This window comes from Lagenorhynchus albirostris, chromosome 20 (assembly GCF_949774975.1).
Source record: "Lagenorhynchus albirostris chromosome 20, mLagAlb1.1, whole genome shotgun sequence".
NCBI lineage: Eukaryota > Metazoa > Chordata > Mammalia > Artiodactyla > Delphinidae > Lagenorhynchus > Lagenorhynchus albirostris.
In genome coordinates this window covers 27091952-27102604 of record NC_083114.1, presented here as the reverse complement: position 1 = coordinate 27102604, position 10653 = coordinate 27091952, and the positions used below count along the sequence as shown (strand labels likewise).

At 43.9% G+C, this 10653-nt stretch overlaps 1 non-coding gene across 1 annotated transcript; it reads left to right on the top strand.

The window, feature by feature from the left end:
* The first annotated feature begins 682 nt into the window (after positions 1-682).
* Positions 683-789, top strand: LOC132512398 (U6 spliceosomal RNA). Its single transcript, XR_009538127.1, has one exon. It is a non-coding gene; the product is annotated as a U6 spliceosomal RNA (small nuclear RNA).
* Positions 790-10653: the final 9864 nt, after the last annotated feature.

Sequence of the window (10653 nt, the reverse complement as noted above, 5' to 3'; positions counted from 1 at the left end):
GCTCAGCAAGTATCCTGAGGTAAATCACCACAGTTTACACCTGGATTACGACGGTGATCTTAACACCCAATAATTTGACAATGTTGTTCTTGCTTTTTAGTCCCACCTTGAACTCCAGAGACCTTTTATGTAGCGGCCTGTGTACAGAAAGATCTCAAGACAGTAAAAGAAGGTTTGGAGGGGGAAAGGCCATATGTAGCAGCTGGGTAACACCCAACACCAATGAGAGTGCAAAGTGGCATCTTCTCCCTCTAGGAACACAATGTGATGAAGAAACAGGACGAGGCAGCCCATGTCTTCATCCACGCTTCATACACACACTTCACTCCTCACCTGCCTCCCCAGGCTGTGTAGACTCCTGCATAAAGGAGGTGTTTCCTCTCTTCTTGTCTGTGTTGGCGACCTTCTGAGGTTAAATGACAATAGAACCATAGGTGTGCTTTACTCAGCATAGACTACCAAGCATTTTACAACCTTTAGTTCATTAGGATATCACATCCCCATTTTACGGTAAAGGACACCAAGGTTCAGAGAGGTTAAGGGATTTGGTCTGGGCAAACCAGAGAAAGATAACAATCATCAGGGCTTACAGTCTTCTGTTTCTAAATCCTTTGTGAAGGGTGCACTCATAGGAGTTCCCCATCACCTTGCAGTAAGAACAAATGGCAAAGTGAAAAGCCCAGTGCTTGCTTTGACAGCACATATACTAAAATTGGAACAATACAGAGAAGATTAGCATGGCCCCTGTGCAAGGATGACACCCGAATTCGTGAAGCATTCCATATTTTTAAGACCTAAATGTAAGGCCAGACACTATAAAACTCTTAGAGGAAAACATAGGCAGAACACTCTATGACATAAATCACAGCAAGATCCTTTTTGACCCAGCTCCTAGAGAAATGGAAATAAAAATAAACAAATGGGACCTAATGAAACTTAAAAGGTTTTGCACAGCAAAGGAAACCATAAACAAGACAAAGAGACAACCCTCAGAATGGGAGAAAATATTGGCAAACGAGGAAACTGACAATGGATTAATCTCCAAAATATACAAGCAGCTCATGCAGCTCAATATCAAAAAAACAAACAACCCAATCCAAAAATGGGCAGAAGACCTAAATAGACATTTCTCCAAAGAAGACATACAGGTTGCCAACAAACACATGGAAGGATGCTCAACATCACTAATCATTGGAGAAATGCAAATCAAAACTACAATGAGGTGTCACCTCACACCAGTCAGAATGGCCATCGTCAAAAAATGTACAAACAATAAATGCTAGAGAGGGTGTGGAGAAAAGGGAACCCTCTTGCACTGTTGGTGGGAATGTAAATTGATACAGCCACTACGGAGAACAGCATGGAGGTTCCTTAAAACACTAAAAGTAGAACTACCATACGACCCAGCAATCCCACTACTGGGCATATACCCTGAGAAAACCATAATTCAAAAAGAGTCATGTACCAAAATGTTCACTGCAGCTCTATTTACAATAGCCAGGACATGGAAGCAACCTAAATGTCCATCAACAGATGAATGGATAGAAAAGATGTGACACATATGTACAATGGAATATTACTCAGCCATAAAAAGAAACGAAATTGAGTTATTTGTAGTGAGGTGGATGAACCTAGAGTCTGTCATAAAGAGTGAAGTAAGTCAGAAAGAGAAAAACAAATACTGTATGCTAACACATGTATATGGAATCTAAAAAAAAACGTTCTGAAGAACCTAGGGGCAGGACAGGATAAAGGCCAGGTGTAGAGAATGGACTTGAGGACACAGGCTGGGGGAAGGGTAAGCTGGGACGAAGTGAGAGAGTGGCATTGACATATATACACTACCAAATGTAAAATAGATAGCTAGTGGGAAGCAACTGTATAGCACAGGGAGATCAGCTTGGTGCTTTGTGACCACCTAGAGGCGTGGGAGGGAGACGCAAGAGGGAGGAGATATGGGGATATATGTATACGTATAGCTGATTCACTTTGTTATACAGCAGAAAATAACACAACTTTGTAAATCAATTATACTCCAGTAAAGATGTTAAAAAAAAAAGTGAAAAGCCTATCTCTTTCCTTCAGCTTTGGGGTAATTGCCATGATGTGACAATTACAAGAGCACTACTTCTTCAGTGACAGTGAACTGCTGCCCTTCAGGTCCATGGAGGGGAGTATGTGATAACAAAAGGGTGCAAATTTGGGTATTAATCATGTGTTCATTCAACAACATTTATTAATGTCTATTAGTGATGGTGTTCTAGGTGCTAGGGATAAAAAAGATGAACAATAAGATTTTAGGAGTTCACTCCCTAGTAACAAGGGACACATACACATGTATATATATAACTGAATCACTTTGCTGTGCACCTGAAACTAACACAATATTGTTACTCAACTCTACTCCAATATAAAATAATTTTTTTAAAAATCTCAAAAAAAGAGATACGTGAACAAATAAATAAAATTCAATAAAATTCAAATAAATTTTATATTCAAATAAAATTTTATATTCAAATAAAATTCAATGATTGGTCATTCCTGGGGAGGAGAGGTAGGAGGCTTAATAGAGGAGGTGCCTCTTGGGCTGACTCTAAAAAATGAGTGGGTTTTGCCACGTGAAGAAGGAGATGAGGGACAGGGCAGTGGAGGGAGAGGAGGTTTCGTGGGGGAAGGTCCTGAGGCAGGAAATGACAAGAAATATCTCAGGAAATGTGCTTCCCTGTAATGAATCACTCTGTGCAGCAGGGATGCGGCGGGGATGAGACTGGAGACCAGGGGAAGAAGCCACGTCCTGGAGGGAGGGCTGAGGGTTAGGATTTTGTCCTTTAAGCCATGCTGACCGACACGGTAGCACAACCACACGTGACTATAGAGCATTTGAAATGTGGTAGCATGACTGAGAAGTTAATTTTTAATTTTAATTCATTTAAATTTTAAAGGTGTTAATTCAATTATTGAAAAATGCTTAAGTATGTTTGGAGCAACTTGGATAAGTACAACTACTCTTTCAACTCACCTGTACATTTTATGAAATCTAAATATAAATTGAGTATTTTCAATGAAAATTTAACATCTGAATTGAGATACACCTGTAAGCATAAAAATATATACCAGATTTCAATGATTTGGCATGAAAAAAAGAATGTAAAGTACCTCATTAATGACCCTCATATTGTTTAGATGATGAAATATTTTTGATATATTTGATTTAATAATATATTATTTAAATTAATTTATTTTGGAGACTTCCCTGGCCGTCCAGTGCAGTGGTTAAGACTCCATGCTTCCACTGCAGGGAGCACGGTTTCGATCCCTTGTCGGGGAACTAAGATCCCTCATGCCGCATGGCCAAAAAAATAAAAGAAAAAAGGAGAGAAAGGAATTTCTTTTTTTTTAATTAAAAAATTTTCCAGTAGCCACATAAAACGATTACATATGAGCCTGCATTATATTTCCTTGGGGACGGTGCCACTTAGGCACTGGGGGAACACTGAAGAATTTTATGTAGGGTAGAGACATCAGATTTGCGTTTGGAGGGAACATTCTGGCAGGAAAGGAGAGGAAGCGTGGAGAGATCTAAGGCTGGAGAAAGGTACACGGTTAGGAAATGATTGCAATAGTTCAGCTGTGAGAAGAGGAGGGCCTGACTTAGGAGCTTTAGGAATGGAGAAATTAGAGAGAGAATAAGGAAGGCCAATTTAGAGCGTCATCAGAATCACCTGGAGGGCTGGTTACACCACAGATTGCTGCGTCCCAGCCCCAAAGATGCTGGTTCTGAATGAGGATGGAGTCCAAGCGTATTCATTTATTTATTTTTATTATTATTATATTTTTTGCGGTACGCGGGCCTCTCACTGCCGTGGCCCCTCCCACCGCGGAGCACAGGCTCCGGACGTGCAGGCTCAGCGGCCATGGCTCATGGGCCCAGCCGCTCCGCGGCTTGTGGGATCTTTCCGGACCAGGGCACGAACCCGTGTCCCCTGCATCGGCAGGCGGACTCTCAACCACTGCGCCACCAGGGAAGCCCCTAAGGAAGCCCCTAGGGAAGCCCCTAGGGAAGCCCCTAGGGAAGCCCCTAAGCATCTTTATTTCTAACTACTTTCCAGATGCTGTTGCCGCTGGTGATCTGGAGACCTTACTCCGAGAATCTCCCCTCTACAGGACTTGGCCACCAATAGGATAACAGCAAGAGAGAGAGAGGGAGTGGGAGAATTCTGTGAACTGCAGGTTTCTGCCACAGCTGTCTGCGTAGATGGAAACTAGAAGAGGTGATGCTTGTTTGGGACAAAATGTTATGGGTTCAGTTTGGGATATATTGAGTTTGAGGTCCCTTAGGAACACCCAGGAGGAGACACCTACCTCATGAGTAACTGGATATAAGTGGGTTGGAACTCAGGAAAGAGACTGAACTGTAATTAAAGATTTAGAAGTCCTCAGAATAGAGTTGGCAGTTAAAGCCCTAAGCATGAGTGAGGTTGCACAGAGAGACAATGGCAAAGGAGAAGGGAAAACCCAAGGGCAGATACCCATAGTTGGAGCTATGTTTTGATCAAAAATCAGCAGTGTTCAAGAAATATAAGATAGGCATGAATTTCCACTTGCCATTTTCAACTATATGCCTCTTGTGTTTGATCACAGTGACCGAAGCTTAGGAAACAGTTTCAAAGAACTTTAAAATTCTTCAGAAGATTCTAATCAAAGGTTAGCTATGCTTCATCAATGACATGACAGGCATCAAATAAAACCTTTTATTTATGAATTTCATCATGAATAAAATAGTCTTGGCCAAGACTCTCCTAAGCTTCAGTTTCTTCATCCATTAAGCTGGGCTGCCGATTACCTTTCTCACAGAGTTTCTGGAAAAATGGGGATAATGTATGTCAAGCACAGCACCTAACTGACACGCGGGAGCATCTCACTATGGGCGGTAATTACCATTATTGCTGAGAGAACACCTTCTAGACCAGGCTGCATCACCAAGCCTATTTGGTAGGGGCCAAGGAAAGACTCACTTCAGATGGAATTCCAGCCAATGCCAAGAGAGTGATTTAGGATCAACAATAGCAATAATAGTTTCAGTATTACAATTATTGCAATTTTAGAATTCAGAGGGAAAAACAATTCTTTAGAGCAATGTGTATTCTCCATTGTTTCATTGCGTTTTTATAATTGAAGTGGAGGAAAGTAGCCTTCCTATGTGCTAGGCAAGCTGGATCTATTATTCCATTTAATTTATCAATGTAATATCTTTAAATAAGGCCCCAGTGAATGGCTCTAAGTGTTTCTTAGCAAGAGGAAGAGGAACTGGGTCTCTGTGGTCCCAACAAATGCCATTGCTGATCAACAGCTGGGCCATTGCAGAGGGCTTGCTGTCCTGTATTCAGAGCAGCGGATGGCTGGACACAGTTCTGACTCAGCTGTTGGGCAGACCAGACCTGTGTAGACAAGCATTGCCTTCCTCTGGGGCATTTAGTTCAGATGGGTGGTCTGTCTCCACGTCTTCTCTTCCCATTCAGACTCCCCCTTCACTGTTGTGCCCATTCTGGTCTGCTTTCTCCCCTCACCACTCCAGAATGGCTCCTGTCTGAGTCCACAATGATTCCTCTGTCCTCATGCTGCTCTGACTGCTCCCGAGGGGGCAGCATGACCCCCAGAGTTGGCTGTGATCGACGGGGAGTTCTTCTGTGTTTCTCTTTCCCTGGTTTTTGCTATTAGGCTTGTGCTCCACCACTTTGCTTGTATCATGCAGATATCAGCCTCCTTCATTGCTCTCCACAAAGATCAGGGGTATTTTCAACAACACTCTTAGGCATGGAGTTCTCCACTCTTTATTCCAAAGAAACTCAGAGCTGTGGAAGTTTTCCTCCTTATGGCCTGCCTTTCCCACTAGGCAGCACCCCTCTACCACTGCACTGGAGCTGGGCCAGAGACCCTTCTCCCAGAGTGATGTGCTTGCTTTACAAGTGGGTTCTGGGGGAGGGGGATGTGGAAACCCCTTGTCATCTCAGCACAGAATCTCTGCCCTGCAAGTGAGCTGGGGTGTGGGCAACCAGGGCCCTAGTACCCTGACTTGCCAAGCCTGGAGCAGAGCTTCCGCCCCACAGGTGGGGGGCCTGGTCCTCCTGGAGTGCCTATCTGCAGTACGACTTCTGCAAAATGAGGCTGGGGGCCAAGAAGCACCAGCATCCTGCCTCTTTTGGGGTCAAACCACAACCCCAGACTGGGATCTCAGGAGAGATGGAGCCCTTGGCTGTACCTGCCCTGGGCAGAACCTCCATAACATGGAGCTAGTGGGGAGGGCAATGGAGCAGAGTGGGGCTCAAACACCACAGAGTTTCACAGTTTTGATTGAGACAGTATAGATTTTCTTGAATGAATGTTTCTCTTTTGCTGTATGCCCTTAGGACACTTTCCAGAGACTTTCAATGATGACTATTTTAAATAATATTCTCAGTTCGATTGTTGTTTTGCTGGGGATAAGGTCTGCCAAGATTTCTACTCCTTTATTCCAGAAATGCTGCCTCTTCATTCATCTTTATATGCCCACCAAAATGTCTCTCGGCGTGTTAGCATAGTCACCAGCAGCACAAGCCCCAGACTAACCAGCTTAGGTTCAAGTCTCTATTCTGCCACTTGTTAGCTATGTTGCTAAGAACGAGTTGGCAGCTACCTCAGAGGAGTGTGGTGAGGATGCATGAGCTACGCCTAGTGTGATATTTGGCTCAGAGTTCGCCACCCACTAAAGGATGGCTCTCACCCTCTTGTTGAACTCTGCATGGTGGCAGATTGCCACAAGGGGGCACCAAGAGCCAGGTTAATGATGAACCACCCCAGGGATTCAGTTAGGTCGTCCCAATAGTTCCATCTGTAAGCCAACCAGAAGTAGGTATTTTTCCAGACAACAGAAGATGGAAGTGGAAGGCACTTCCTAAACATCACCACACCATTTTCCACAGAAAATAGAAATTCGGGACCTTCCTAAACATCACCAGTTCGCTTCCCCATGGAAACTGAGCTGTGCACAAGGAATTATGCTGTGAAGAGGAAGGTTCTGCGTGCAAGGTCGTGTTCTAGGAGTTGGGAGGATGCAAAACTTCCCTTAAGGAACAAATACCATAAGTTGGTATTTACTTATTGAGTGCCTGCCATGCACTAAGTGTTCTAAACAGTGTCAGGCATCACCCCATTCCTTTCATTCTTTTTATAAAATTTTGTTTATTTATTTGTTTGTTTGTTTATTTTTGGCTGTGTTGGGTCTTCACTGCTGTGAGCGGGCTTTCTCTAGTTGGGGCAACCGGGGGATACTCTTCGTTGCAGTGCGAGGGCTTCTCATTGCAGTGGCTTCTCTTGTTGTGGAGCGCGGGCTTCAGTACTTGTGGCACAGGGGCTCAGTAGTTGTGGCACACAGACTTAGCTGCTCTGTGGCATGTGGGATCTTCCTGGACCAGGGATTGAACCCGTGTCCCCTGCATTGGCAGGAGGATTCTAATCCACTGTGCCACCAGGGAAGTCCCCATTCCTTTCATTCTGATTGAAGAGGACCCAGGGGCTCAGCTGGGGATTTGATTTGTTCAGAGCATGATAAAAAGTCAACAAATATTCTGGATCAGGGGGGAGGTACCTTAATGAAGAAGCACTTAGAATCATTTATTTAGAGTGGGTGCAGGAAAAAAAAGTGGCAAAATCAGGGATGCCCTGGCAATGTTGCAGTAGACCAACGTGATGCCAAATATTGTAACAGCAAAAACTCTTAATAAAGCTGAATTTTAAGAGAAACCCCAGTAGTTAAGAGAAATAAAAATGAAGCTGTTGTTCTGACTGAAACAGGAGTATGGAACCTGGGTCTTCACCTACTAGGCCTCTTTCTTACCTTCTTACAGCTCGCAAATGGCGAATTGGCTATAGTTTTTAAAAATCAAATCAAATGTTGGGAGAACCTTGGGTGCACCTTTGGGTAGCACAATTTGAAAACACCTGCAATTGTCCAAAGAGTACAGTGAGTGGATGGAGATACGGGATAAAGGATGCCTATGAGGATGAAGAGGATGGAGCAGAAAGATGACCAGCACTTATACCTGCTGCCGGCAGCCTTGCTCAGCCCACGCTGCAGCCTGTGCACATCACTCCCTTCCTCCTTGCCCCACTCTCCTGCTCCCTTGCATTCTGCCCATTGTCTTACACAAGCACAGGCTCAGGGTCTGAGCCCCCATTGGCATTAATCTTGGTCTGGTCCTTGGTTGTAATTCACATTTGCCTCTCCTCCCCAGAGGCAACCCGGCCTGCCCCAGCCCTATACATTGGAGCCCTAGCATGGACCCAGAAGACCACTACTTTTGCCAGGATTTTCTAGCTCCGGTGAAAATTAGGGAAGAAAAATGAAGGATACCTAGCAAGTGATCATATATGGAGGCAGAACTACTACAGGAAGGGAAAAAAAGAAACGTTAAAGGTAAAATTTGTTAAGTGGTGGTTATGTACCAGGCACATTGCTAAGTTCATACATGTATTTTTATATATTTATATTTATATAAATATAAGGGAGGCAGATAGGAATAGGACAAGTTTACATGCACAAAGGACACTGTTTTTGATGAGATTCAGGCATTTTTTCGTAATAAATACTGCTCAGATTGTTGCAAGACTTTGGTTAATTTCCAGAGCTCTGAAAATGCTGATTCTGACCATTTTGACCAAATGGTCAGTGTTCTCATTGCTTTGTGGAAGAGCAGAGTTTCAAAGTCTCTACTCTGCCATTGTGCAAACTGGAAGCCTGGCTGCAGGACTTTCTAAGCAGCAGCATCACGTTCTCACTCATACTTGGCTTGTAGTCATCAAAAGCTGCAGTCTTTTGTCAGGAGCTGCTGGCTGCTCCTGCCTGTATTTAATTGTTTTTAGGGAGGCTTAAGACTTTTCATCTTCACTAATTCAATTTCTTTTTTCTTTATTGTTGTTTTTCCAAGATGTCAAATAACTGTGAATCCTGCATCAGTAAGTGTGCTTTTTAGTTTCATTTAAGTCACGGACAACATCCCTGGCTGAGTCAGAGCGCACACCAGTCTTTTGCTGCTTCACCAGGTACCCCTCCAGGGGAACTTTTAGTCCATTAAAATCTTTTGGAATCCTTACCTGTTTCCAAACTGTGCCTCTAGCATTCCAAAATCTACTAGTAAGACAACTTTTTCTCAAAAGGAAAGTTGGTTAATTTTCCATGATTTATTCATAGCAAAATTTTCTAACTCTCATGTTTCACTATTTCTTTGCTGTTCACACATCATTTCTTTCTGAAGAACGTTACACTTAGTGAAATATCAAGGAGCCATCACTGCTCCTTTTTGAAAATTGAGGCAGCGTTGGTCTGCCCTCAAGTTCCTAGCCCCTTTTTCATCTCTTCACATATTACCCAAAGGACAACAACAACTGTGTGAGAATTCATCTGCATCCTCAGCAGTCTTGTTCGCGATGAAGAGAGGGCCTGGAGGAGCATGGTCAGGGGAAAGCTGGCTTAGCTACAGAGACTGGTTCCAGTGTAGGCAGCCTGGGCAGCTAATCCGTAGTTCCAGGTGTGGTGTCACGGGAAGTCAACAAGATCAGAGTTCCAAACTGCACTCAGAGGACTGTGGTGGGGTTCAGAGCTGGCTTTTTTTTTTTTTTCTTTCTGTAATCATGAGAGCACCTAGTCAATGATTAGTGGACAGAGGGAGGAGAAATCTGCATTCCCCACTCCCTACGAGGGGGGCTGCTGAGAGTAGCGTGGCATAATAAGGCCCAGCTAAGCTGACTGCAGTTTGGGGTGGAGCTTCTGACATAGCCCGCAGGGCAGGGGTTCTGTGCTGTGAGTCGGGCAACTGTGGGCACAGCCCTATTGATTCCTCTGCTGACGTGGCTCCTGCCTGTCTCACGAATGGCTCAAGGTGGAGGGTGGAGCACCTGTGATTCCAGCTGAGAGGGACTGGAGAAGGCAGGAGCCCCTAAGGAACACTGCTGTTGAGAGTTTACCTGGTTTAGTGGGAATGGAGGTTGAGAGAGGCTACTCACACTATGGTCAAACATCTTGGCAAGTTACTTAATATCTCTGAGTTTTAAATTTCTCGTTTATAAAATAAAAATAATCATATCTCTCTTGCAGGAATGGTATGAAAGAAAAATACGTGCATTAAGCACTCAGAACACAAGAGGCCCAATAAGTTGTACTTCGGGGAATTCCATTTTGTATGTGGGTTTCTTTCTGGGAGCAATTTCCCACCTCTACTGCAAGATGGCGCCTGTGAGCAGTGCTGCCCTTTCCAAAGGCTTTCATTTCCACCCCTTGGTGCGAGGTAGTTCTCTTCCTCTGTCAGTGCTCAGGCTGGTATTTAAAATCCAGTATTGCACACAGACTTTGTGTTTTTGATCCATCTGCTCCATGAAGAACTGTGAAACTCAGAAATACCTACTTCCAGCCAGACACCCATTTCTCCACTAGGATTTGTCAGTTGTTAAGCCTTTGTGATATAACCAGGCAGTTGGGCATTCCAAAGAAGTCAAACACTTAATTAGGATGCTGGCTTTTTATATGTTTACCTCTATTATAAGTTAAAGGACTTGGAAAGAGTGCAGAGTTTCAAAGTTCAGGCATGTGGATTTGAATCTCAGAGCGCTGAGCAACCTCGG